Source organism: Mauremys mutica, unplaced genomic scaffold (assembly GCF_020497125.1).
Source record: "Mauremys mutica isolate MM-2020 ecotype Southern unplaced genomic scaffold, ASM2049712v1 Super-Scaffold_100183, whole genome shotgun sequence".
NCBI lineage: Eukaryota > Metazoa > Chordata > Testudines > Geoemydidae > Mauremys > Mauremys mutica.
The window spans coordinates 581,968-606,253 of NW_025423281.1; the positions used below are offsets into that span (position 1 = coordinate 581,968).

Genomic DNA, 24,286 nt, shown 5'->3' on the forward strand with positions numbered 1-24,286 from the left:
ACTGTTCAACAGGTTCCATTAGTTGGTTAATAAGATGTTTATGAAGTAAATCACTGGCTTTAAAATAAGATCCAATCTGGAGCATATGAACTATTGACCCCTGGACTCCATCTCTGAGAGGGGACTTGTTTACCATCAGGACACAGGCTCAAACCAGTCCAAACCGGTTTTTCCCGCCAAAACCAGCCCTCAGCGTTCCATCTCCTCAGCACTTTTCCCGCCACAGAAGTGATATAAGGACGTGCTCAGCGCCTGCGCAGGGCCACCCCCCACAGCGACGGCCCGTCCACGGTCGGGTCTTCCCAGTGCTCCCGAGCCGGAGAGTGATGAGCCCCCTCGGTCCCGCCGTGAGACTGAGGAACAGGAGGCCTGTCACCCCCATTCCTGCCGTCCTGCATCCCTGGTGTCCAGCCTCCCATGGAGCCCCCCGGGGAGTGAGAGACCTGGGAGGGGGGCACTGGGGCTGGGCAGGAAAGTGACTCTGCCCCGGGGAACCTGGGAGAAGCCTCAGAGCTGCCTCAGCCCCAGTGGAGCTGCAGCAGGATCTGCCCCCGGCACCGCTGGGATTTGGGGGGCAGAGACTGGGGCCTGGTGGGGGGGGATCCCCTGTGGTGTGGGGGGAGTTGGGGGGTGTCAGGCAGGGAGGGGAGAAGCTGGAGTTGTAGGGGGGGGAAGGTCAGTGGGACGCGGGGGGGGGGTTGAATTGTCTCTGGGCAGCCAGGAAATTCCCGGGGGGGGAGTGGCGGGCGGGCGAAGGGGGGAGGGGGGTTAATTGGATCCTGTCCCTGTTTGTGCCACTTGCCTCTCACCCCTGATACAAATTCTCTCTAGTTCTGCCCCTTTTCTCTCTCACTATCTCACATGGGCTATAAAATCTGGGGTGATTTTCCCCCTTTCCCCTCCAATGATCAGCTCTCCCGTCTCCCCCGATTTCCCCCGTTCTCCCCATGAGTCTCAAACGTCAGTTTAAAATCTTCTCTAGTGAGGGGCATTTTCCCACCCATTTTATCTGCAGTGATTTGTCCTTGTTCAGGTGGGAAATTGTTGCCCTGAGTCATTCCCCAGCACATGGCTGCCCCTGGAGTGGGGGTGGGATGGCTCAGTGGTTGGAGCACTGGCCTGCTAAACCCAGGGCTGGGAGCTGATTCCTGGGGGGGGGCATTTGGGGATTTAGTTGGGGATTGGTCCTGCTTTGAGCAGGGGGTTGGACTAGACACCTCCTGAGGTCCCTTCCAACCCTGATCTTCTAGGAGATGCCGGGTCTCTGCCAGGGCAGGGAAGGGAGGCGCACGTGTCCCCCATGGGGACTGCTCAGACCCCCCTTTCCCAATCCCAGTTGTTGCCCCCTAACTACCAACACAGTTACCCCCAACCATCAGTTGCCAGTCACCTGCCCGTCCCCCACTGCTGCCCCTTTCCCTCATCCAGGGACCTTCCAGCTCCCCCTCCCTTGCCCTTTTAATCAGCTCCTCAAAGGGCTCCCTGCTGCCCATGGGAATGGTGGGGGTGGGGGGAACCATTACTTTGTGTTTATGTATTGGACAGTCGTATAAAATCCAGTCCAACAGTCCCCCTTTTCCACTAGTACGTTAACAGCAATATAAAATCCCCTCAGAACTTGGTGTTTTTCTCTCATGTTATCAAATACGCAGTTTGTGACACATTTTATTTGCAAATCTCAAAGGTTCATATAAAATACCCTAAACATTTGCCCCACTGCTCTCTAGTTGTCTATTTCTAACTGAATATGCCCTGAGATTTCCCCCGGTCTCTCTAATTATAAAATACTAAGAAAATCTCAGATTTACATATTTTCTCAGATTCTTGAACCTGGATATAAAATGTTTGCAAATGTTGCCTATTTCCTCTTTATTCATTTATCAGATATTCATGTGAAACAATCAGATTTTCCCTCCTATCAACAACTGATATAAAATCCCTATGATTTTCCACTTGCCTCTCTATAATTTGCAAAATGGATCCAAAATCTCTGATTGGGAACTCTTTCATTTCTGAACGTTGCTCTCAAAGCTCAGGTTTTGCCTCTTTCTATGTCATTATGAAATGTAAGTTAAAAATCCTCTCAGGTTTGGGGCTGTTCCCCGTGTTTCTAAATCCCAGCAACTTCTTCCTTCGAGGGAACCTGTTGCCCCGAGTTCTTCTCCATCCTGGATGTTGTAGGGGGTTAAATTGCCCAGAGATCATCTTTCCCTTCTCCTTTGTTAATAATTTGGTCCCTCCTTTACCTCTGTTAAAATGTTTGCTGAAGAAAGAGACCAGCCAGATATTTAATACCCATCAAAGCCAGAGGCCTCCCCCTGTTTGGAGATCAGTGGTTCCCAACCGGTAAGAGAAGAGTTGGCTGGACCCTTTTCTTTTCTCCAGCTGGCACGGGATGAGGAGGTCACTCTGAGTGCAGTGTGAGTTGAGAAGTATCCCAAACCCCATGGCAAATGGCTTCTGTGACGGGTTGCTTCCCACAGTGCTAAAATGCAGCCACCTCTGGGGTGGATCCAGGGTGGCCATTATTTGCTAGTGACAGGCCATGGAAATTTCTTATCTATTTTGTCCCTCCAGGCCTTCCATTCTCCTGTTCAAGAGACATCCCCCAGGGCTCCCTCTGCCTGTGTGACTGGCCAGCAGGGAGCGGTGGTCACTTTCTATCCACTTCTCAGGCACTGTGAGGTAACAGTGTTGCTGGGTGGGGGTGGGGCTGTGGGGGGAGATAGCAGCTGAAGGGGGATTGTGGTGGGGGAGGCCTCTGGGTGGCTGGGCAGGGGGTACCCTAGTGAGGTTGGTGGGTTCTGGAGATTTGGGGTTTCAGGGGGTGGTTGTGATGTGCCCAGCCCTGAGGCTGTGGGTCCTGGAGGTGGGTATCGCTGGGGGCCTGGTGGCTGCAGAACAGCCGGGGTGGGCGTCTCTTGGGGAGGCGGGACAGGGGGTTAGAGGGAGCCTGGTGCTGTGCCAGGGGCTCTGTCTGGGCTTCCCCCGCAGACTCCTGGGATCGCTGCGTGTGTGTGGGAGAATCCCCGGTGCTAGGCCAGGGGGTGCCCCTGTAAAGCATCAGGGGATCCCGCAGGGGGGAGGAGGGGGTGCCAGGCAAAGGGCAGGGCAGATCCTGCTGGAGGGCGGGGGGGCGGTCTTTGGCAGGCAGTGAGGGACTGAGTTCCCAGTGGGGGTCCCTTTGGGGGGCTCTCTGGCTGTTGTGGTCTCTTGGTGGGGGTAACCCTTTGGGATTCCCAACCTGGCAATGAAGATCTGGTGGGGGTTCTCTGGCCGGTGGGGCTCTGAGGGGTATCTGAGGTCCCTGGCTACGGACTCTGGGGGCTGGGTCCCAGGGAATATCTGGGGTGGGGGCTGGCTGGGGCTCTGGGGGCTGCTCCTGACCTCTCTTCTTCTACCTGATTAGCTTATGCCAGAATCCTGGCTCCAAGCACTGCCTGACATTCCCCAGCCAGGCCCAGTCACTGTGATAACTTTCTAGCCACTTATCAGACACTGTGAGGTGAAATCACAGATTTTTGCTCTTCTCCCCTCTTGAAAACTGCAGGAACTTCCAGTTCCATTGTCCTAGATTGTCCGGTCCATTGTCCAGTCCTTGTCCTGGATGTGGGGGATGAGGGAGGTGGGAAGGGGGTCAGCACTGCCACACAGTGGTCTCTTCCACAGCGTTCTGGACTCATTCTTTCTGAACTCTGGTTTATTGAGACCATTGTTAATCCAGAGTCACTGTATGGAAAGACAAGGAGTGACTCCGGATGGACAGTGGGGCAAATGAGATCAGCAATTCTCCCTGTGAGGAGGGGCTCTCATTAGCTGCTCTCCCCAGAGAGCTAAAGGAGGGAAGCTGCTCAAACGCTCTGTCCCTCTCTGCTCAGGTTACTGGGGTTCAGCTTCCTGGGTCAGACGCTGCAGCCTCCATTTTGATCTGGGAGACCAGGCTTAGCAGCTGCTGCTCCCCCAGCGGGGTTCTGTGCTGGGAAGTGACCTTAATTAAAGCTGCTTCTCTGCCTGGCCCAGGGGATGACTTTCTCCAGCTGGTCCTAGCCCCCTAGGGCAGCCCTGGGCCCTGTTAATACTAAATTCTGATCCAGAGTCTCCAGGTAACTGACAGACCTCAGGGAAAGTGCTGGGGTCTGGCAAGAAAGTGACTCTGCACAAACAGCCCCTCCTCATTTCTCCTCCCAGTAGCAATTGCCAGGAGAAAATCCAGCCATAGGAGAGCAAAGCCCCCAGGAATGGGACTTTCCCAGACAGAGGGGCAGGGAGAGAGGACAGGGGAAGGAGAGACTGAAAGGGGCAGTGGGAGAAATGACACATGTATTGCTGCATCCCTGGGCAGAACCACTTTCCAGTGAACAAAACAAGGATCAGACAGAGGAAAAGCCAGTTCCTGACTCCATATTCCCCCTGCTGGGGTGTGGCTGCCGTGGGGTCAGTGTCCGAGGGAATCCCCCACAGTGACTCATTTGGTTCTGCTCTTTTCTAGCCTTGTGTTCGGAGACAAAGGGCAGGTCTGTGCTACCACTGGATCGGCAGGTAGCGCTCTCCCATCAACGCCAGTACTCCACTGCCTCAAGGGGCGAGTGCGGAGTCGATGGGTTAGCAGCAGCAGTTGGATGCTGCAGTAAGTCGATCTAAGTAAGCCGACTTCAGCTACGCTGTTCTCATAGCTGAAGTTGTGTATCTTAGATCAATCTCCACCTCCAGTGTAGACCAGGGTTTTGTTACGGGGTGGGGGGAGGGAGAAGGGAGGTTAAAAATGTGCCTGTGGGCTTAGCCTGGCAGGAGGCGCCAGGTCTACACTGTAATAAAGAGATCGAGCATGTTCCCAGGATGGCAGAATCTAGGATGTCTGTCATGATGTGAAATTAACTGAGGCCTGTTCTGTAACCCCCACAACTGCCCTTCTCACCCTGCCAGGCTGCAGAATGACGTCCAAGTTTCAGTCAAGCTCATCCCATCCTCCCATGGGACATAGAAGAGAGATGGCTGCAAAGGAGTCAGTCCAGGTAGTGATTATCAAGGGGTTGCTGGTGGGTTCCTGCAGGAGGAGAGGGACAGCAAATACACCAGAGATGGGAAGGTTTGCGCAGTCTGGTTTGGAGGTTGGAGCGGGGCAGGAAATGCACAGGGTGGGGAAAGGGAGGAAGGACAGATTGTGGCAAACATGCTTGGAGTTGTTTAATAAATGGCCTAGACTCTAGGAGCAGACCCATGAGATGAGGAGGTTGAAATGCCCTCAATTCTGGAACAGAAAATAACCCACCTACATGGGGCTGGGAAAACTGACCAGACTCCCGGTGCTGGACCCTGACCCGACTAACCACTGGCTGCTGAGAGATATGAAGGGGGCACCCACCAGTCAGACTTAGGGGAGATTCCCCTCCCTTCATATCCAACTCCTCACAATGAGGAGGTGTTGGGCTTCCTACCAGGGAGCTCTCCCTGGACCCTGCTAGAGGCTCCATCTCCTGTATCAGTCGGTGGCTAGTAGGTGTGTGATGGATCTGCTGGGAGAGACAAGGGGCTCTCTCTTCATCCCCTCACCCTGGTGTTTCCAGGATCCTCTGAGCGGGTGTGGGGTGGGACTCTGACTGTCACCCACCAGAGCTTCCATTTCATTGAAAGTGTGAGTGGTGCAGCAGGTCCTGAGAGTTGGACTCTTGCTCTTTCAGGGGCCGGTGACCTTCGAGGAGGTGGCTGTGTATTTCACCAGGGGAGAAGGGGCTCTGCTGGACCCCGCTCAGAGAGCCCTCTACTGGGATGTCATGCAGGAGAACTATGAGACTGTGACCTCGCTGGGTAAGGGTTTCTGTCCCCTCGGTTCTTGGAAGGGGAAAAGAAGAGATAAGGTTCACACCAGCCCCACAATGCCACCTCTACTCTGTCCTGTTTCTGCATCACCCCAATATGCCAGTGACACACACACACTACCAGAGACCCTCCCCTGCTGCAGAACACTTTGGGAACAGCGCACAGGAGCCGTATCGCACAGTGTCAAATAGCTCCTGTTTGCTCAAGTGAAACTGAGGGTTAGGTCCAGCATAACGTTAGAACATAAGAATGTCCGCACTGGGTCACAGCAAAGGTCCATCTAGCCCAGTATCCTGTCCACTGGCAGTGGCCAACTCCAGGTGCCCTGGAGTGAGTCAACCCAACAGGCAATCACCAAGTGATCTCTCTTCTGCCGTCCATCACCCCCCTCTGACAAACAGAGGCTAAGGACACCATTCCTTACCCATCCTGGCTAATAGCTATTAATGGAGTTAATCTCCATGAATTTATCCAGTTCTCTTTTAAAGCCTGTTATATTCCTAGCCCTCACAACCTCCTCAGGCAAGGAGTCCCACAGGTTGAGTGTGCGTTGTGTGAAGAAGGTTTCTTCTAAACCTGCTTCCTATTCATTTCATTTGGTGATTCCTAGTCCTTGTGTTATGAGGAGTAAATAACACTTCCTTATTCACTTTCTCCATGCCAGTCATGATTTTATAGACCTCTCTCATATCCCCCCTTTGTCTCTCTTCCAAGCTGAAAAGTACCTGTCTTTTTAATCTCACCCCATACAGAAGTTGTTCCATACCCCTAATCATTTTTTTTGTCCTTTTCTGAACCTTTTCCAATTCCAATATATCTTCTTTGAGATGAGGAGACCACATCTGCACGCAGTATTCAAGATGTGGGTGTACTATGGATTTATAGAGAGGCAATGAGATATTTTCTGTCTTATTATCTATCCCTTTCTTAATGATTCCCAACTTTTTGTTTGCTTTTTGACAGCCACTGCACGTTGAGTGGATGTTTTCAGAGAACTATCCACAGTGACGCCAAAATCTCTCGAGTGGAAACAGATAATTTAGGGGTACGTCTTCACTACCGGCCGTATCAGTGGGTAGCAATCGATTTCTCGGGGATTGATATATCGTGTCTCATCTAGACGCGATATATCGATCCCAGAATGCGCTCCTGTCGACTCCGGAACTCCACCAATGCGAACGGCGGTAGCGGAGTCGACATGGGGAGGCACGGACGTCGATCCCGCGCCGTGAGGACGGTAAGTAATTCGATCGAAGGTACTTTGACTTCAGCTACGCTATTTACATAGCTGAAGTTGCGTATCTTAGATCGATTTCCCCCCCCCCAGTGTAGACCAGCCTTAGACCCCATAATTTTATATGTATAGTTGAGATTGTTTTCCAATGGGCTGCAATATGTGCTATCCTGATATCTAGTGCTGCTGAGCTCCTGCAAGCAGTAATATCCCTGCCCTTCCTGTTCCCTTTCTCCACTGAACCCCACCAGCCCATGCTTCCTGTTCCCAGCTTCCCCAGGACTCTCTCACTGTCTCTGGACCTGTCCATCAACAGGAAGCAGTGCCAGGGAGACTTGCCCTCTCTCTGGAGACTTCGATTTCTGGGACGTGGATTTAGTTTTTCAGTGTTTTTGGAACCGCTTTCAAACTGAGTGTCTGTGACATTAACTACAGTACAATCTGGACTGTTGTACAGCTGTGTCCCCTCAGTTCTCCAGGCTGGGGTGTCTTTTACAGTACTTTACTGTGAGAAAAGCCACTGCGGGGCAGTTAACACACAGTATCCAGCATGTAACTCACTCCCAACCACACAGTATTGAGTGCTGCTAATCAGTGACTCACAAATTGCAGAACCCCACAGGAGAACCCCAGAAAATTCTCTGGTCCCAGACTTCCCCCAGAAATGTGCATCTTGCCCTGTCCACTGAACAACGCAGGCTCATATGAAGTCTGTCATTTCATCAGTGGAAAATGACATGCACCAGCCTTGTTATCCCAAATGGAGTTTCCAACACACTTTTATTGTCCTGTCTAACCAGTGTGTTTGGATTAAGCAAGACTGTTTAAATCTATTTCTTTTTTGTAGTTAAGTGCTTATGCATAATGAGGCATTAAAGTCAGAATTGTTTACAAAAGAAATGCAAGATAAAACACAAATTAATGTTTAACTTGAGAAGCTAAAACGAATTCAAAGCAAATGTTTCTCTCACCATATTCTGAGACAGGATGGCTTTCCTTTCAGCCAAGACTCCCCCTAACCCGCCCCTGCCGCCCAAGTTTAGTTCTTCATGAGTTTTCATGAGCAGAGGGAAAGGGGAGAGAGAGAGAGTCCCAGCATTTTCCTCACCTCTTTTTATAACTCAGTCCTTTGTACTAGAAACAACTTCAGTTCTCAGCTGAGTCATGGTGACAGGCTGTCTGTTGGAGATTTGAGCTTCCAGTGAATGTACGGGCTGGTCTACACTGGGGGAGGGGGGGGGATCGATCTAAGATACGCAACTTAAGCTACGTAAATAGCGTAGCTGAAGTCGAAGTACCTTAGATCGAATTACCTACCATCCTCACGGTGCGGGATCAACGTCCGCGGCTCCCCGTGTCGACTCCGCTACAGCCATTTGCATTGGTAGAGTTCCGGAGTCGACAGGAGCGCATTCTGGGATCAATATATCGCGTCTAGATGAGACGCGATATATCAATCCCCGAGAAATCGATTGCTACCCGCCGATACGGCCGGTAGTGAAGACGTACCCTAAATGTCTTCACACCTTTCCCCTCCAGAGACTGGCTATTTGACCAGCTGTTTGCCTTGCTGTCTCTGAGGAACTGCTCTGTGGGTGTTCCCCAGAACTGTAACTTTTTCAGTAATATCATACAGTAAAATCTCATAACTTTACATACAGTGTTGCTACACATATTTTAACAGAAGGATAATATTCAGTAGATTATGTGTTTTCAAATGATACTTCACAAGCTATACTATGTACCAAATTGGTCATAATTTTCTTGAAGAGTCAACATAGGGGTACAGACTGACACAGTATCTGTGCGTGTTCCCAGCAGATATGTGGGTATTTCAATCCCTCATAAGCAGAATTATTTGCATCTTCAAGGTCCTGGGGAGCTGGTCCTGGGAATTCACTGGTTTACAAAGTGTGACACTGTATGGAATTGAGGCACTTTATATTATTAATACCAATGTGATAAAATTGCAATCAGTCGTGCTAGATATGCCATGTAAGGTGTCAGTGAAAATGTTATGATTTGCCAAGTATGATAATTTTGTTTCTATGTTTGTATCACCTTTGTATTGTGAGTTATAGACATATAGGGTATATCTGTATTTCCAGACTTGTGCAGCGTTTCTGGGTGACACCTCCAGACATATTGGCATCAGCACTGCCTAGCCTGTTTGATGGCCCATTCAGGGTCATCATCTGTACAAAGAGCCCATGGAAAGGATCGAGGGCAGGGGTGGGCAAGCCTTTTGGGCCAAGGGCCACATCGGGGTTGCAAAACTGTATGGAGGGCCAGGCAAGGAAGGCTCCCCAAACAGCTTGGCCCTCCCCCCTCTGAATTCCTGCCCCCTGACTGCCCCCCTCAGACCTTCCAACCCATCCAGCCCCCGCCCCCGCTCCTTGTCCCCTGACCTCCCCCTCCTGAGACCACCCACCCTAAGTGCCCTCCCAGGACCCCACTCCCTACCCAGCCCCCCATGCTCCCTGTCCCCTGAATGCCCCAATCCCTGTCCAGACCCCCGGGACTCCCACACCTATCCAACCCTCATGTTCCCTGACACCCCCACCCCCAAAACCTCAGCCCCATCCAACCGCCCCCTGTGCCCTGACTGCTCCCTGGGACTCCCTGCCCCTTATCCAAACCCCCGGCCCTCTTACCTTGCTGCTCAGAACAGCATGTCTGGCAGCCGCATGGACCCAGACACGCTGCCCCACAGGAGCGTGCGCCCCCAAGCACTACCTGCACAATGGCATGGCTGCAGGGAAGGGGGGACAGGAAGACGGGGAGCTAGCCTCCCCGGCCAGGAGCTCAGGGGCTGGGCAGGACCGTCCGGCGGGCCGGATGTGGCCCCTGGGCCGTAGTTTGCCCTCCCGTGATCTTTCCTGTGTACTGAGAACTCCAAGGCTTTTCTATGCCATGTGCTGTGAACTTGTGTTTGGGACACAGGAAGAACAGGCCACATGGCAAAATGAATGTAAAGGGCAGCTGCATCATCTCCATTTTATCTTCAATCCCCCTTCCTACCTCTGGAGCAACTTCTCTACAAACTGAACCCTGGAACAAAGGACTGAATGACCCATCCAAACTGTGGATGTGTTCCAGACGGACTTTCAAGCCAGCAACTCACCAATACTGCTAAGAACCCAATCTGTAGATTTTGGAATGTATCCGACTGCTTTCCCATTTAACAACTCCCTTTTTCTTTCTATCTTTCTTTTATAATAAACCTTTAGTTTTGATGCTAAAGGTGTAACAATCCTGGTTCTGATGGGACCCAACTGAGAGTGCCAATTCAGGACAAATTGCTTCAAGCGGGGCACTTACAGCGCAAGGCTGGGGTTTTTCCACCTCTAAGGCAAACCAAACCAGCCAGCCAGAGAGGACTTCAGTTTTACCACATTGGCTAATCACAAGTCACACAAGCAATTCCCTTAGACACTCCAGTTTCCCAGTATCACCACCAGTGCCACTTGCTATGGGAACAAATGGTTATGAAAACCAATACCCCAGTAAAAGAAAAAGGTTCTCCCAATCCCAAAGGACCAAGCCCCAGACAAAGGTCAATATACAAATCAGATCTTACTCACAAATCATGCTGTTGCCAATCCTTTAGAATCTGAAACCTAAAGGTTTATTCATAAAAGGAAAAAGAGCTGGAATTGTTTAAATTGAATAAATTCCATACAGTAATGGAAAAGTTCTAGGTTCATCAAGCAGGCTCAGCAGAGCTGATACCAACTTGTCTGGGTTGTCACCAGAAGCATAGCATAAGTTTGCAATACAGACAGTATAGAACCAATATTCATAACTTCAACTACAAAAACGATACACACATACAGACAGCATAATCATAACCAGCAAACCAGAACCTTGTCCTAGACACCTCAAACGCCAGAAGCACAGTTGGTGACTGGTCGGTGAGTTTAACTGCAGTATTAACCACCAGTTTTGGGAGCATCTGCTCTCCCTTTTTCAGCCTGCCCTAACTTTGGCATTTTCAGTGAGGGCTGCCCCAGGCACACCAGGTCCCACTAAGCACTGAAGTTAAATTGATAGAATTTTTCATGACCAAGTCTTATGAAATCAACTGAACTCCTTTGTTTTCTTTCATCTGAGCAGGGTTTCCAGCTTTCCAACCTGATGTGATCTCCCAGCTGGCACAACGGGAAGAGCCATGGATTCCAGACCTCCAGGGTTCAGAGGAAAAACAGATCCTTAGAGCTCCCCGTACAGGTGAGGAAACATTAAACCACCTCAGAATCTGTAAGTGCCTGAAGGAAACATGTGGGTTGCCCTACAAAGCCCTTGGGAGGTCTCTCGGTTCATTATTGTCCCTAGCAGGGGTTGGATTCTCCAGGTAAATATAGTTCATGGCTTCCTGTAGATCCTAGCAGACACCAGGGAATAGCTTCCTCCCTTCTCCCTGTGAGTTTGGATGGGATGTGAAGGCTGAATTCATCCCTCTCCTATTTAGGGGAAGAGTTTGGGGGAGTTCAGTGCCTGATTTTTATTTGACCTCCCTCCAGCACTTGTTTGTGTTTGGCCTTCTCCTTTCCATCCCTGTTTGAGGTTTCTGTCTCTGTCACCCCAGGTGATGCAATGGTAGGTGAGAATGAGGAGCAGAATTCTCATCAGGAAAATGTTGAGCAAGTGGATAAACACAGAGAATTATCACAAAGATCAAAAAGGACCAGGAGTCATGAGCTGGGAAAATCCTGTGAGATTCAGCATGGACCAGAAAGAGAACAGGGAAGCCAACCAGGGGAGAAAATTGGTAAATGTATTTCCTGTCCAGGAACTCAGAAGGACCTTAAGGAAACCACAACACAGCAAGAAATCCTCAGGGGAAAGAGAAAAAATACATGCACTGAGTGTGGGAAAAGCTTACGTGATTATTCAGCCCTTATCAGTCATCAGAGAATCCACACAGGGAAACGGCTCTATGAATGCAGGTTTCAGAGTAGCAGCCGTGTTAGTCTGTATCCGCAAAAAGAACAGGAGTACTTGTGGCACCTTAAAGACTAACAAATTTATTTTAGCATGAGCTTTCGTGAGCTATAGCTCACTTCTTCGGCTCACGAAAGCTCATGCTAAAATAAATTTGTTAGTCTTTAAGGTGCCACAAGTACTCCTGTTCTTTCTATGAATGCAGTGAGTGTGGGAAAAACTTCACTTGCAGATCACACCTTATTGGGCATCAGAGAATCCACACAGGGGAGAGGCCCTATGAATGCCATTAGTGTGGGAAAAACTTCACTCGCAGATCAAGCCTTTCTGAACATCAGAGAATCCACACAGGGGAGCGGCTCTATGAATGCCGTGAGTGTGGGAAAAACTTCACTCACGCATCATCCATTATTAGGCATCGGAGAGTCCACAAAGGGGAGAGGCCCTTTGAATGCAGTGAGTGTGGAAAAAGCTTTACTTAAAGATCAGGTCTTTTTCGGCATCAGAGAATCCACACAAGGGAGAGACCCTAACACTGCACTAAGTGTGGGAAAACCTTCTCTTGGCACTCAGACCATGTTAGGCATCAGAGAATCTGCAGGGGAGCTCAACACCATAAAAACCTCTAGGGTTACCATTATTTTTTGTTCTTTAATACTTTTCCTGATTCCTACATAGTAACTTTTAAAGCTGTTTGACTGCTTGCAGCACCGTTATCCCAGTTTGTCCAGTTGATTGGCCCATTTTTGCCTTTTGCAGTTCTCCCTGTTGTGAGGTGGACAAATAGGTCTCTAATTCGAGTGTGCCCTTCCTATCGGGAACCAGGGAGCATCACATTAATACCATTCCTCTTTCAAAGTTATTATTAGAATGTGATGTTGTTAATATGAACTGGGACTGTATAGATCAGTGGTGTCCAATAGAAATTCGATGCTAGCCACATTGCTAGCCACACTTGTGGTTTTGAATTTTTCTTATTAGCCATATTATAAAAAAGCCCCATCTATTGGCTACAGTTCAATAGCCTATTAGCCACATGTGGCTAGTGGCGAATGTATTGGACACCACTGGTTTAGGTCACTGTTTTAACTAAGGTCCTGTAGTGGCACCAAATCTTGTATAAAGTGGTTCAAATAAGATGTCTAAGACAGGTTCTGATTTGCTGGTTATGTTTATGCTGTCTCTATGCATGTATCATTTCTGTATTTAAAGTTATCAGTATTTTCTCTAGACTGTCTGTATTTCAAGCTTGTGCTATGCTTCTGGGTGACACCCCAGACAATTTGTCAGCAGCACTGCCTTGCCTCCTTGATGGCCATTAAGGACCATCAGCTACACAACTGACCCATAGAGAGATGGCAGATACCCCTTGTGCAGGGACATGCCTATGGATAGAACGCGAAGGTTTCTCCAGGCCATGTGCTGGATAGCTTGTTTTTGGAACAAAGAAAGCAGAGGCCACATGGCAAGAGACTATAAAAGACTGCTGCATCTCCTCCATCTCATGTTTAATCCCGCTTCTTGCCCATGGAGGAACTTTGCTACAAACTGAATCTCTGAACAAAGGACTGAATGACCCATCCCAGCTATGGATGCACTCCAGGGACTTAATTTGAACCTGCAGTTTATTCCATCATTGCTACAGGCCTGAACCAAGAAGTTTGCGTTTACTGTATATAATTGATTCAGTTTAATCAATTCTAACTCTCATACATATATATTTTCTTTTTATGAATAAACCTTTAGATTTTAGATCCTAAAGGATTGGCAACAGCGTGATTTGTGCATAGTATCTGATTTGTATATTGACCTGGGTTTGGGACTTGGTCCTTTTGGATCAGGAGAACCTTTTTTCTTTTACTGGAGTGTTGGTTTTCATAACCATTCATCCCCATAACGGGTGGCACTGGTGATGATACTGGGAAGCTGGAGTGTCTAAGGAAATTACTTATGGTTAACCAGTGGGTTGAGACCAAAGTCGTCTCTATTTGGCTGGTTTGCTGCCATAATAATAAAGGAAACCCATCCTTGGGCTGTGACTGCCCCGTTCTAAGCAATTTGTCCTGAATTGATACTCTCAGTTGTGTCCCGCCAAAGGCAGCATCGTTACAGAGAGTCACCAATGATGCAGATTGTATCCTTGCCAGTTGTTCTCACGTTGCTCTGGGTTGTGCTGAAGCGCTGTTATATTGGGAACTTTTCAAATTGTATTTAAATGAGGAGGAGCAGGGGCAGGAAAAAAGTGTCATTTCGTCCTCTGTGACACTGGAAGGAGATGGGCTGACTCAGGTTCCCTCTTTACTCATCGTTGCAGAACTGTTACCTTTTTTTCTGAGACGTGCAGAGTTTATTGTCATCACATTCTATCCTTCCAGTTCTGAGAGTGTCATGTGATAGAGTTCTCAGCTGTCTGTGTTTGGAGTTAATGCTTTGACTTCTTTAATCCTATACCAGAGTCGTTCTGACTGGAGATGAAAGTGTCAAAGACCTGGGAGGGGAATTCAAATGGATCCCAAACACAGTGTGATCATTGGGAGTTTAAATCCCAGGTTCCATCTATTGGTAAAGCCACTTCTGGCCAGGTGGCTGTTTTTCCCCCCATTATGGGGATGCTGGGATACTAAAAATGTTGCATATAACATAACTGACTATTGAGACAGTGCTGAGCGAAGTATGTTTGAATGGATCAGAGGAGAATATGATGGGAGAATCTCGTGTCCTGATTCTGAATAATTGGATGTAACCTGCTCTAGAATTTCACTTGACACTTTCATTGTCATGAATTCTCTCTCTCTCTCTGTGATATGGGTTTCTATCTTTCCTGAAGGTGGTTGCTTCACCCAATTGGATATTAGTTTACTTTGATAGAATGTAGCTCAGGTTTATTGGAGAATTTAAGACAAATGACCATTTGTGAAAATCGTCATTTCTCACTTCAGCTTTGCTTTTTCCCCATCCCTCCATGATGATATGGAGAAAGATCAAGTGCAGTTCGGTCAACAGGAGAGAACTCTCCAATTTACTGGACATGCTAAGAAACAAACAGCAGTGATTTTAAATCTCCATTTGGGAATGGTGAACAGTAGCAGAACCCCAACTAACTGAAGGAAGTGCATATGATCACAGTGTAGTTCAATTGTTGAAGTCAATATTGCCTCTGATGATCTGGGGAGAGAATTCCACGGTAAGTGGTTTTGAACTAGGCAAAATGTCCATGTATTTGGTTTCCAAAGCATTTGTAACCCAGGCCATACAGAAGATCTCTCCTGGCTAATTCTGTGGTATGTGAGATGCTGCCCTTTATGACGCAGATGTTGAGGAAATGAAGTTGGGGGGTTGTTGAATTTATCTTTTGTAGGTGCTAAAAATGCATATAAAATTAAATCAGTGTTGAAAATCTAATAGCTATTTTTGGTAATAGAAACTTCAGCTCTGGTAACTAACAGAGATTCTGATCCAGCCCTCTATCCAGTCCCGTGACTGGAACTGTGCCACAAAATTAAAGAAAAGCTCGGCATGTTTCGGGAAGCCATTCCTCACTAACACTGAGATTTTGAGAGGTTTTGTAAAGGATTCTGCTTCAGAGAAGTGTAAATTTACCCTATCCAAGGCCAAAGATTTGGAACAAACTGGTGTTTCATAGAATCATAGAATGTCAGGGTTGGAAGAGACCTCAGGAGGTCATCGAGTCCAACCCCCTGCTCAAAGCAGGACAAATCCCCAGACAGATTTTTGCTCCAGATTCCCTAAATGGCCCTCTCAAGGATTGAGCTGACAACCCTGGGTTTAGCAGGCTAATGCTCAAACCACTGAGCTCCCCCTCCCCAAGAGAGTGGACCCCCAGTTCTTGTTTTCCAACCCAGTAAAGGAAACTATGGCGACCAATGACCCAAGGAAAATTGTACATCTCCACTTCCTAGTTCAGTGTCACTGATGACAGTTCCAAAGGATTCCAGGGTTAGATTGAGAACAATCATCTTTCACCATTTGGATGGAAAGAGAGAGTGCTTCATAGGACATTCCTTTCCCATGGATCCCAAACTGGCTGCCTGATTGGGTAACAAGGACTTTCAGGCTGTAGAAATGATGGTAACCAATGAGGCAACAAATGTGTCAGGCTCCAATTTCAGACTTCGGGATACACACATGTTCAGTCCTGATTCTACGGTTCTGTCTGACACTATGCCTACACAATAAAGCTGATGTTGGTGCTGCTGAAACAATGTAGCTGCGCTGCTGTAGGACTGCTAATAAAGACGCTCTAAGCCAATGGGAGAGATCTCTCCTGTCTGACTTTATTATTCCAGCCCCCGCAAGCAGCGGCGGCTGTGTTGGCAGGAGAAACTCTCCTGCTGATGTAGCACTATCTACACAGGGGGTTAGGGCTGTGTAACTACGTTGCTCAGCTGTGTGGATTTTTCACACTGCTGAGCAATATAATTATTCCGATAAATGTCTTTAGTGTAGACCTGACCTTAGTTTTCTCTTGTGTGTTGTGCATTTAAATCACTTCTCTACTCCTCCTACTTTGAAAGATTTAAAGTGTGACAAGAGAGGTATTTGTCCTCATGATGCAAACATTCCCACATAGGAGGGCCCTTCCACCAGCACACATGGCAGAAGATCCTGAGCTATATGAACTCACAAAAGTGGTTGGGACCTACGCTGGGACAAACCACATGTTGAGCCATAGTTCAGTTGTTGGCAATGGGGATTAAAAGAAAACCAACATATATGACAAGAATTTTTGTTCTTTGAATATGTTATTGTTACCAATTAAAATGAAATTATAGGTGAAGTTGTTGGTTTAAGAGCAAGAGACTACTTGAGTGATGATCTGAATTATTTTGGAAATAATTCAGGAGATGATGACTAATCTTGAAACGTTAATTTGATTTAACTATTCCCTGTAATTTAAGGCGTTCTGATAGAAAACCTCCCTCCAAAGATTGGGGTGGTAGAATGTGTGTGAGAATGAGTGTATAAGAGAATATTGACTTTAATTTTTTGTATTTCAAATAAAACTTATTTTGCTTAGCTTTAAAGTCAATTTCTATTAAAAGGAAAACTACTCAAGGAGACAGTTGTATAACTTTTTACCCATTTAGACTGTAAGTGTCACTGACTTCCCCACTTCTCTAATTTGCAAAGGAAAGGCATGAGATCTGTGATAGGATGTGTCCAGCAGGTAGGAAAGTTGCAATCGTCAACCATCAATATCAAGGAAAAGGCTGATTACTCCGTTTCCTTTCATGTCAAAAAGCCAGCTAGAGGCTGGTCTACACCGAAAAGCTACGTTGACATGGCCACATCTCTCAGGGATGTGAAATCCATGCCACTGAGAGTAGTTGTTAATGTGAGCTAAGCCCCGGGGTAGACAGTGTTAGGTTGTCAGAAGAATACTTCCCATGTTGGAAGTGTAGACACAGCCTTAGACAGGTGGATCCCCTCTGGGAAGCGAGTCATGACATCAATTCCAATTTTGACCCATCTCCCTGTATGTAAGAAAGCTGCTAGTGTGGAGGGCTGAGCTAGCTGTCCGATCGCCTGGTTCCTCAACTGTAGCTACAGCCCTTAGTGTCCATCAGTCCAAAGACAGAGAAATGGAGAGTTCCAACCATTGTCCTTTTAGTGTTGTCGGAGAAAAATATAGTTCTCACTCTCTGGCTGGGTGCAGCAAAGTCAGATACTTTATTTCTCAAGCAATTTCATAGAGGGAGAGAGTGCACTAGAACACGGTTTCCCCTCCTAGGCAGGTTTCTCTACAGTTAAATTCCAACAGCATTTATACCTTTTGTTACAGACACTAATAAGCAACAGCTGCATTTTGTTTATACATAGGTCATCTTGACATCTTATTTTTCTCACTTCTATTTAGACACTAGTCTACATTCCTCATTATCGACACAAGGTCGCAACAACTTCTCACACAGTTCTTTCCCATTCGGCTCACACAATCCTCACTTCTACAAATCTCGTGTTGTTATGGTTACAGCTAGCCTGACTCTTGCTAACAGAGACTGTCATGCATTGAAATCCCCTTCAAATCCCTGTCAGTTCTTGCTCTACTTCCACATCTCCCCCCTTTTGGACTTCTAGTACAACAAATATTCTCAAACCTCTGTTTGCATTAAGCCATGGATTTCAGATTCTGCACCAGATGTTTCAACTCTAGGGGTTTTAATTGGATGTGATTAGCCTGGACATAAAAGGTATTACTGTTATCACGTCCTTTACAACAACAACAACAACATAATCCTAAACTAAATAACAACAATACAAGCAGTAACATTCTCACAGTAATATGATGGGGTGGTTGTACAGTTTTAGTCACAAAGCACAATACATCATACTTACTACATAAAGCAGACCCTCTATAAGCTGTATGAAAGGCATTCTTTTCAACTTGATATATATTTTGAAGCATGTGAATTTGCCCTTGTACTTCAGAGATTCTTTGAACCTCTGGTAACAATGAAAACAAATCTTGAAACCATTCAGGTACTAAACTAGTCCAATTAAAGGGTATCTGGAACCTAAGGGCTACTTGTAAAATGCTATCTGCAGGCCAGTAAATAATATGATTGCCTGCAGCAAGTGGTCAGATTAAAATGTATATCTCGCAACATGGTGATTTTAACATACACACAGCTATCATCATTAGCTTGAAAAAGTAGGTGTCCTGTCAGGGTAGTTCCTTGTTCCCTACCCTCCCAGCAAACGTTATCATGAACAGTGACAACTTCCCCTGGTTTCACTTTACGTATACACTGAAGCTGGGGGAGTTCTAACAGCCAAAATGTCCATTGACTCCCTAACCCCACCAAATGTCGAGTGTTATTCCAGGAGCGCTAACAGCAAATCGGCTAGGCATACCAGGTGGTCTAATCGCCCAGCAGCTACATCAAACCCCTGTGTGGCTGGCAGGAATGAACACAAACACTCCCTGGTATCTGACGAGATGTTTAGTTTTACCCTTGGTAAATGACAAGGTTAAAGGGAAATATGGTGGTGCCAAATATAAAGAATGAAACACGAAACACCTGGCAATTTGCTGCCCAGGCCTATCTCAGCAAGCAAGGCATTCTGTTTACCCAGCTTTCTCTTAGCTGGTCACTATTTGCTAGGCCTCTGGTCCTTTGACCATATTCTGGAAAAGAGCTGGCACAATCCATAGACCAGGTTGTTATATAAAATGCACATGGATTTTAACCCTTCACATACAGTAATGGCAAAGTTCTTGGTTCAGGCTTGTAGCAGTAATGGAATAAACTGCAGGTTCAAATCAAGTCTCTGGAGAACATCCACAGCTGGGATGGGTCATTCAGTCCTTTGTAGAGAGCTTCAGTTTGTAGCAAAGTCCCTCCAGAGGTATGAAGCAAGACTGAAAATAAGATGGAGATGAGGCAACAGCCTTTTATAGCCTCTTGCCATGTGGTCTTTGCTTTCTTTGTCCCAAGGACACTCTATCCAGCATGTGGCACAGAAAAACCTTAGAGTTCGTCCATAGGCAGGTCCCTGCAGACCTTGCTGAGTAACAAGGTGTATCTGCCTTCTCTCAATGGGGCGATTGTATAGCTGATGGTCCTTAATGGGCCATTAACCAGGCCAGGCAGAACTGACACCAACTTGTCTGGCTGGGGTGTTCCCCAGAAGCAGAGCACAAGTTTGAAATACAGGCAGCATAGAGCCAATATTCATAACATCAACTACAAAAATGATAGACATCTAGAGATAGCATCATTATAATCAGCCAATCAGAACCTCTCCATAGACCTCTTACACGACACCTTTCTACAATATTGGCTGCAAATATAGAACAGCGGTCGCAACGGTGATCTATATAGTTACAGATTATGTCAATAATGTCACAGGAGGTGACATGGCATCAGTGAGACTGATATTGGAATACTGCCTCCAGATTTGATGTCCTCATTTGAACAAGATGTTGTGAAATTGGAGCTGGGGCAGCAAAGAGCCAATGTTCTGAGGGCTGGAGAAAAATGCCTTCTAGTGAGCTATTGAAAGAGCTCAACCTGTTTAGCTTATCAAAAGAAGATTGAACGGTGACTTCATTGAAGTGTTGAAGTGCCTTAATGGACAGAAAAGACTGGGTATTAAAGGGCTCTTTAATCTAGCAGAGAAAGGCCTAACAAGACCCAATGGCTGGAAGGTGAAAAGAAACAAATTCATATTACAACTAAGGCACAAGTAGTCAACAGCGAGGATGATTCATCACAGGAACAAGCTACCAAGGAAAGTGGTGGATTCGCCATCTCCTGATGTCATTTAATGAAGACTAGATGCCTTTCTGGAATGTGTTTGCCCCAAAAGTAGCTCTTGTGTCCTACAGGAGGCCTGTGATATGCAGGGGGTCAGATTAGATGCTCTAATGGTCTCTTCTGGTCATAAAGATGACTAATTTCTGAAAAACCGAGTGTAGCACTGGGAGCAGCGTCTGATGTTTCCCTGTCTAGCCGGCTTGCTGCCTAGAACGAACGCTCCTTGAGTGGGGTGATCCCCAGGGAGTAGCTCAAACCTCCAAAGTGCCTGACCAAGGGCAGGACATTGGCACAGCAAGGGAGGGGTGTGGTAGTGACATCACAAAGGCCTTTTGCAGGACCTCAGACTATTGGTCCAAGGTGGTGGGGAGGTGGTGACCTCACAGAGAGATGCTGACATCAGCCAGGCAGGACAGGGGCAAGGGGCCAGGGAAACCTCAGAGACCCCTGTGGCTTTGCTTCAGCAAGTCTCCTTCACCAGGTCTCTCTCTGAGGACTGAGGGAGTATTCGGGCTCACGGACGTGAGCGCCAGGAGGAACCTCTTTTGAGTTTTCTCCTTCCCTTTCAGTGATTTTACTAGAAAACAGCCGTCCCTGTTTAGAAGGTAAGAGCCTCCTGGAGGTTTGAAACCTGTTCAGTCTGATCTATCTGGTGACAGTTGAATTCTAGGCATGGAAAACAAGAGCTTAAGGAGGCAGAATTTTATTGCGCACCTGGGATTTTGTCCCTTAGAATCACTGGGGACATTGGGGTTTGTTCTATGTGTTTCCCCTTTTCCTCCCTCCCTCCATCCCTCCCTCCTGTCTCTTGCTTCTTTTGTCCTTTCTCCTGTTCCCCTCACAACACCAGGAGGAGTGTGTGTGTGTGTTGCGGGTGAGTGCTCTGCAGCTCCCACTGTGGGAGGTCCACCCAAAAATGTGGGGCTGAAATAGTGCTTGGGCAGTGATCCCCATCAGTGACCTGGGCCATCCTTTGGGCTCTCTGGTGAGAACCCTCAGCCTCCCGTCCTCAGTCTCTACCCTGATTGGCTGAGCAGGGGGTTATTGACAGGGAGGAGACTCAGGTCCCTGTTGGTCTCTTTTAAGACCAAGGAAATAAGTCAGAACCAGTTCTATGTTTGATTAATTTTGCTGCTGCTCTGCATTAATGGTCTCTGAGCAGTTCATGATTCTCTCTAACATTGCAGTTCTCCTCAAATACTTGGTGAATAATTCCTGTGCACTGTTGTTGGTCTGGAGCTCATCTGAGAGCACTTTACTCAGGTCATTCAATGTCTGAAATTCAAGATCCGATGGTTAGTTTGAAAATCAGGGCTCTTGGGTCCTATTCCCAACTCTGCCACTGGCTGGGTGTGTGACCTAAGACAAGTCAATTCTCCTTTCTCAGCCTTAGCTTCTCCCTCTTTCAAGTAGGGATAAAAATGATCCTCTCCTACCTATCTCATGGTGGGTGAAGGATGGGGATCCATTGGAGAGTGTCACTAGGAGCAGTGCATAATATGAGGTGTCCTATCACATTTACTCAGAGCAGATTATGACATAATAGAATAGCTGAAATAGTCTATTTGATTTGTTTTTTTTATTTTGAAATTGTTAAGAGCAGCAACGACTTAGCTCAGACTGAAGCATCTTATCTAATGTTTGAGATCGAAGTGTCTCCTCTTTGTGTGCGATGAGACAATTTAACACACTGTGACAAACAGGAGATGCTTTTGTTTTGCAACAAAATATTTTTGCAAAGAACTTTTATCCCACTTGTTATGATTTCGAGAAACAAACTGGTTTAGTCTGAATGGGATTTTTTGACAGAAACGGTTTGAATGAAATTTCCCCACCATCTCGATTCCTGGGCTCTATCCCTGCCTCTGGAGTTTTTTTGTCTGTTAGAACAGGAGTTGGAACTGGTGGCTTCTCTTTCTGGCTCTGCCACTGCCTTGCTGTGTAGGCCCTTGGGCAGGTCATTTCCCTTCTCTGGAGCTCAGGCTCCTCCCCATCTGCCCAGTGGGAACAGGGACAGTTCTTGAGCTCTGGACAGTCGTGAGCCTGAGTGAGATAAGGGGCGATAAAGCCCTCTGTGAAGGAGAAAGGGGAGTTTCAGGGTGTTTAGCACCAAGGAATTCTAAAGTTTGCTAAAATGTCTAGTCTGCGGAAACAAGAAATGGTCGGGGCCAAACTTTTTAACCACCGCCTTTCTTAAAGCCCATTCAGGGATGTGAGTCCCTGTCTCTTAGGTACCTGGGGTTCTTTGCCAGCAGGAGAGAAGAGGTTCCTGCCTCCATTTTTGTGGCCTTAACAAACAAGGTGTTGTGCCCCAGTTCTCGTCTGAGATCCCTGAAAAAGAACATCTTCTCATCCATGAACAAGACAGGACCTATCTTTGAAAGGGGAACAAAGAGACCCCCTGGGACTTGCAGACTAGCCAGACTCACTTCCATAGCTGGAGAGATACTGCAATACATTCTTAAACAATCAGTTTGTCAGCAGCACGTACAGGATAATTTGGTTCTTAGGACGAGTGAGCATGGATTTGTCAAGAACAAATCATCCCAAACCCAGCCTCTTTCCTTCTTTGCCAGGGTTCCGGGCCTAGTGGAGGTGGGTGAACAGTAGATGGGATCTATCTCTGGGTTACTAAAGCTTTTGACACAGTCCCACAGGACATTCTCACAAGCAAACAAGGGAAATGTGGTCCATCTGCAATCAGTGTCATGTGGGTGCAGAGCTGGTTGAAAAGCCCAGACTCCAGGGGCCCGTCTCCAGGTTTGGCTGTCACGACAGAGAGGGGGCACCTAGTGGGTCCAGCAGGGATCAGTCCGGGGTCCGGTACTAGTCAATAGTTTCATGAATGATTTGGAAGATGGAGTGGAGAGCAGCTTCTAAAATGTGCAACTGACACCAAGCACTTTGGAGCTCAGGACTGGAATTCAAAACACCCGTAACAAATTGGAGACTTGGTCTTCCTGAGCCAAACCCCATGGCTGGGCCCCTCTCTTTAGACTGGGCTGACGTGAAACCCCAGAGCCAGACACTCCTCCTGGGCAGCGCGCTCCGACCTGGAATGGTCAGATGCTGCTTAGCGCTGTCAGAGCAGCTGTGGCTGGGGGATTCTCCCAGCACTTTCCACTAGCAGGAAGGTACGAAATCCCCATTTGCCTGCTGGGGACAGAGCCCTAGAGGGGGGAGCAACTTGCCCAGCGTCCCCCAGGAAAAGGAAAACAACCAGCAGTGGAACCAATAGGAAACCCAGCAATGGAACCCAGGAGTCCTGGGGGGGTGCTAGGGTGACCAGATGTCCCAATTTTGGGGTCTTTTTCTTATCTAGGATCCTATTACCCCCCACTCCCTGTCCTTTCACACATGCTGTCTGGTCACCCTAGGGTGTGCACATGTGTGGGTCCCAGCTGCTCCCTGCCCTCCTCATTGAAGCAGGTGTGCATGGTTTTACTGTGCCCTGGGAACTTGCAGGGCACCAGTGGCTATGGTGGCTGGCTTGCAGGTAGGGGCTGGCTGTGGGCAGAGGCAGGGAGTGCGGGGCTGGCCGCAGCAGGGGCTGGCACTGCGGGCAGGGGCAGGCGCAAGGGGGTGCGGGGCTGGCCTTGTAGGCAGAGGCAGGGAGGTGCAGCAGGGGTTGGCCTGGAGCCGGGGGCGTGCGGGGCTGGCTGGAGACAGGGGCTGACGGCAGGCAGGGAGGGCAGGGAGGTGCGGGGCTTGCTGGACGCAGGGGCTGGCAAAGGGCCAGGGGGCATGGGTGAGGGTTGCAGGGCTGGCTGGAGACAGGGCTGGGTGGTGCAGGGGCTGGCTGCGTAGGCAGGGCTAGGGGGGTGCAGCAGGGGTTTGGCTGGAGCCGGGGCGAGCGGGGCTGGCTGGAGACAACCCCAAGGGGCTGGCAGCAGGAGAGGGCAGGGGGTGGAGGTCTCGCTGAAAATGTCCTGAGAGGTATTTTAAGGTGAACAGATAACACCATGGTTTACCAGATTGCACTGGCACATCCTGGGTTTTAAAAGAAAGG

General features: G+C 48.0%; 1 long non-coding RNA gene across 1 annotated transcript; it reads left to right on the forward strand.

The window, feature by feature from the left end:
• Nucleotides 1-2,651: 2,651 nt before the first annotated feature.
• On the forward strand, nt 2,652-5,724 carry LOC123359723. The gene is made up of 3 exons (XR_006575911.1): nt 2,652-2,685; nt 4,924-5,012; nt 5,679-5,724. It is a non-coding gene; the product is annotated as an uncharacterized LOC123359723 (long non-coding RNA).
• The last annotated feature ends 18,562 nt before the right edge of the window (nt 5,725-24,286 follow it).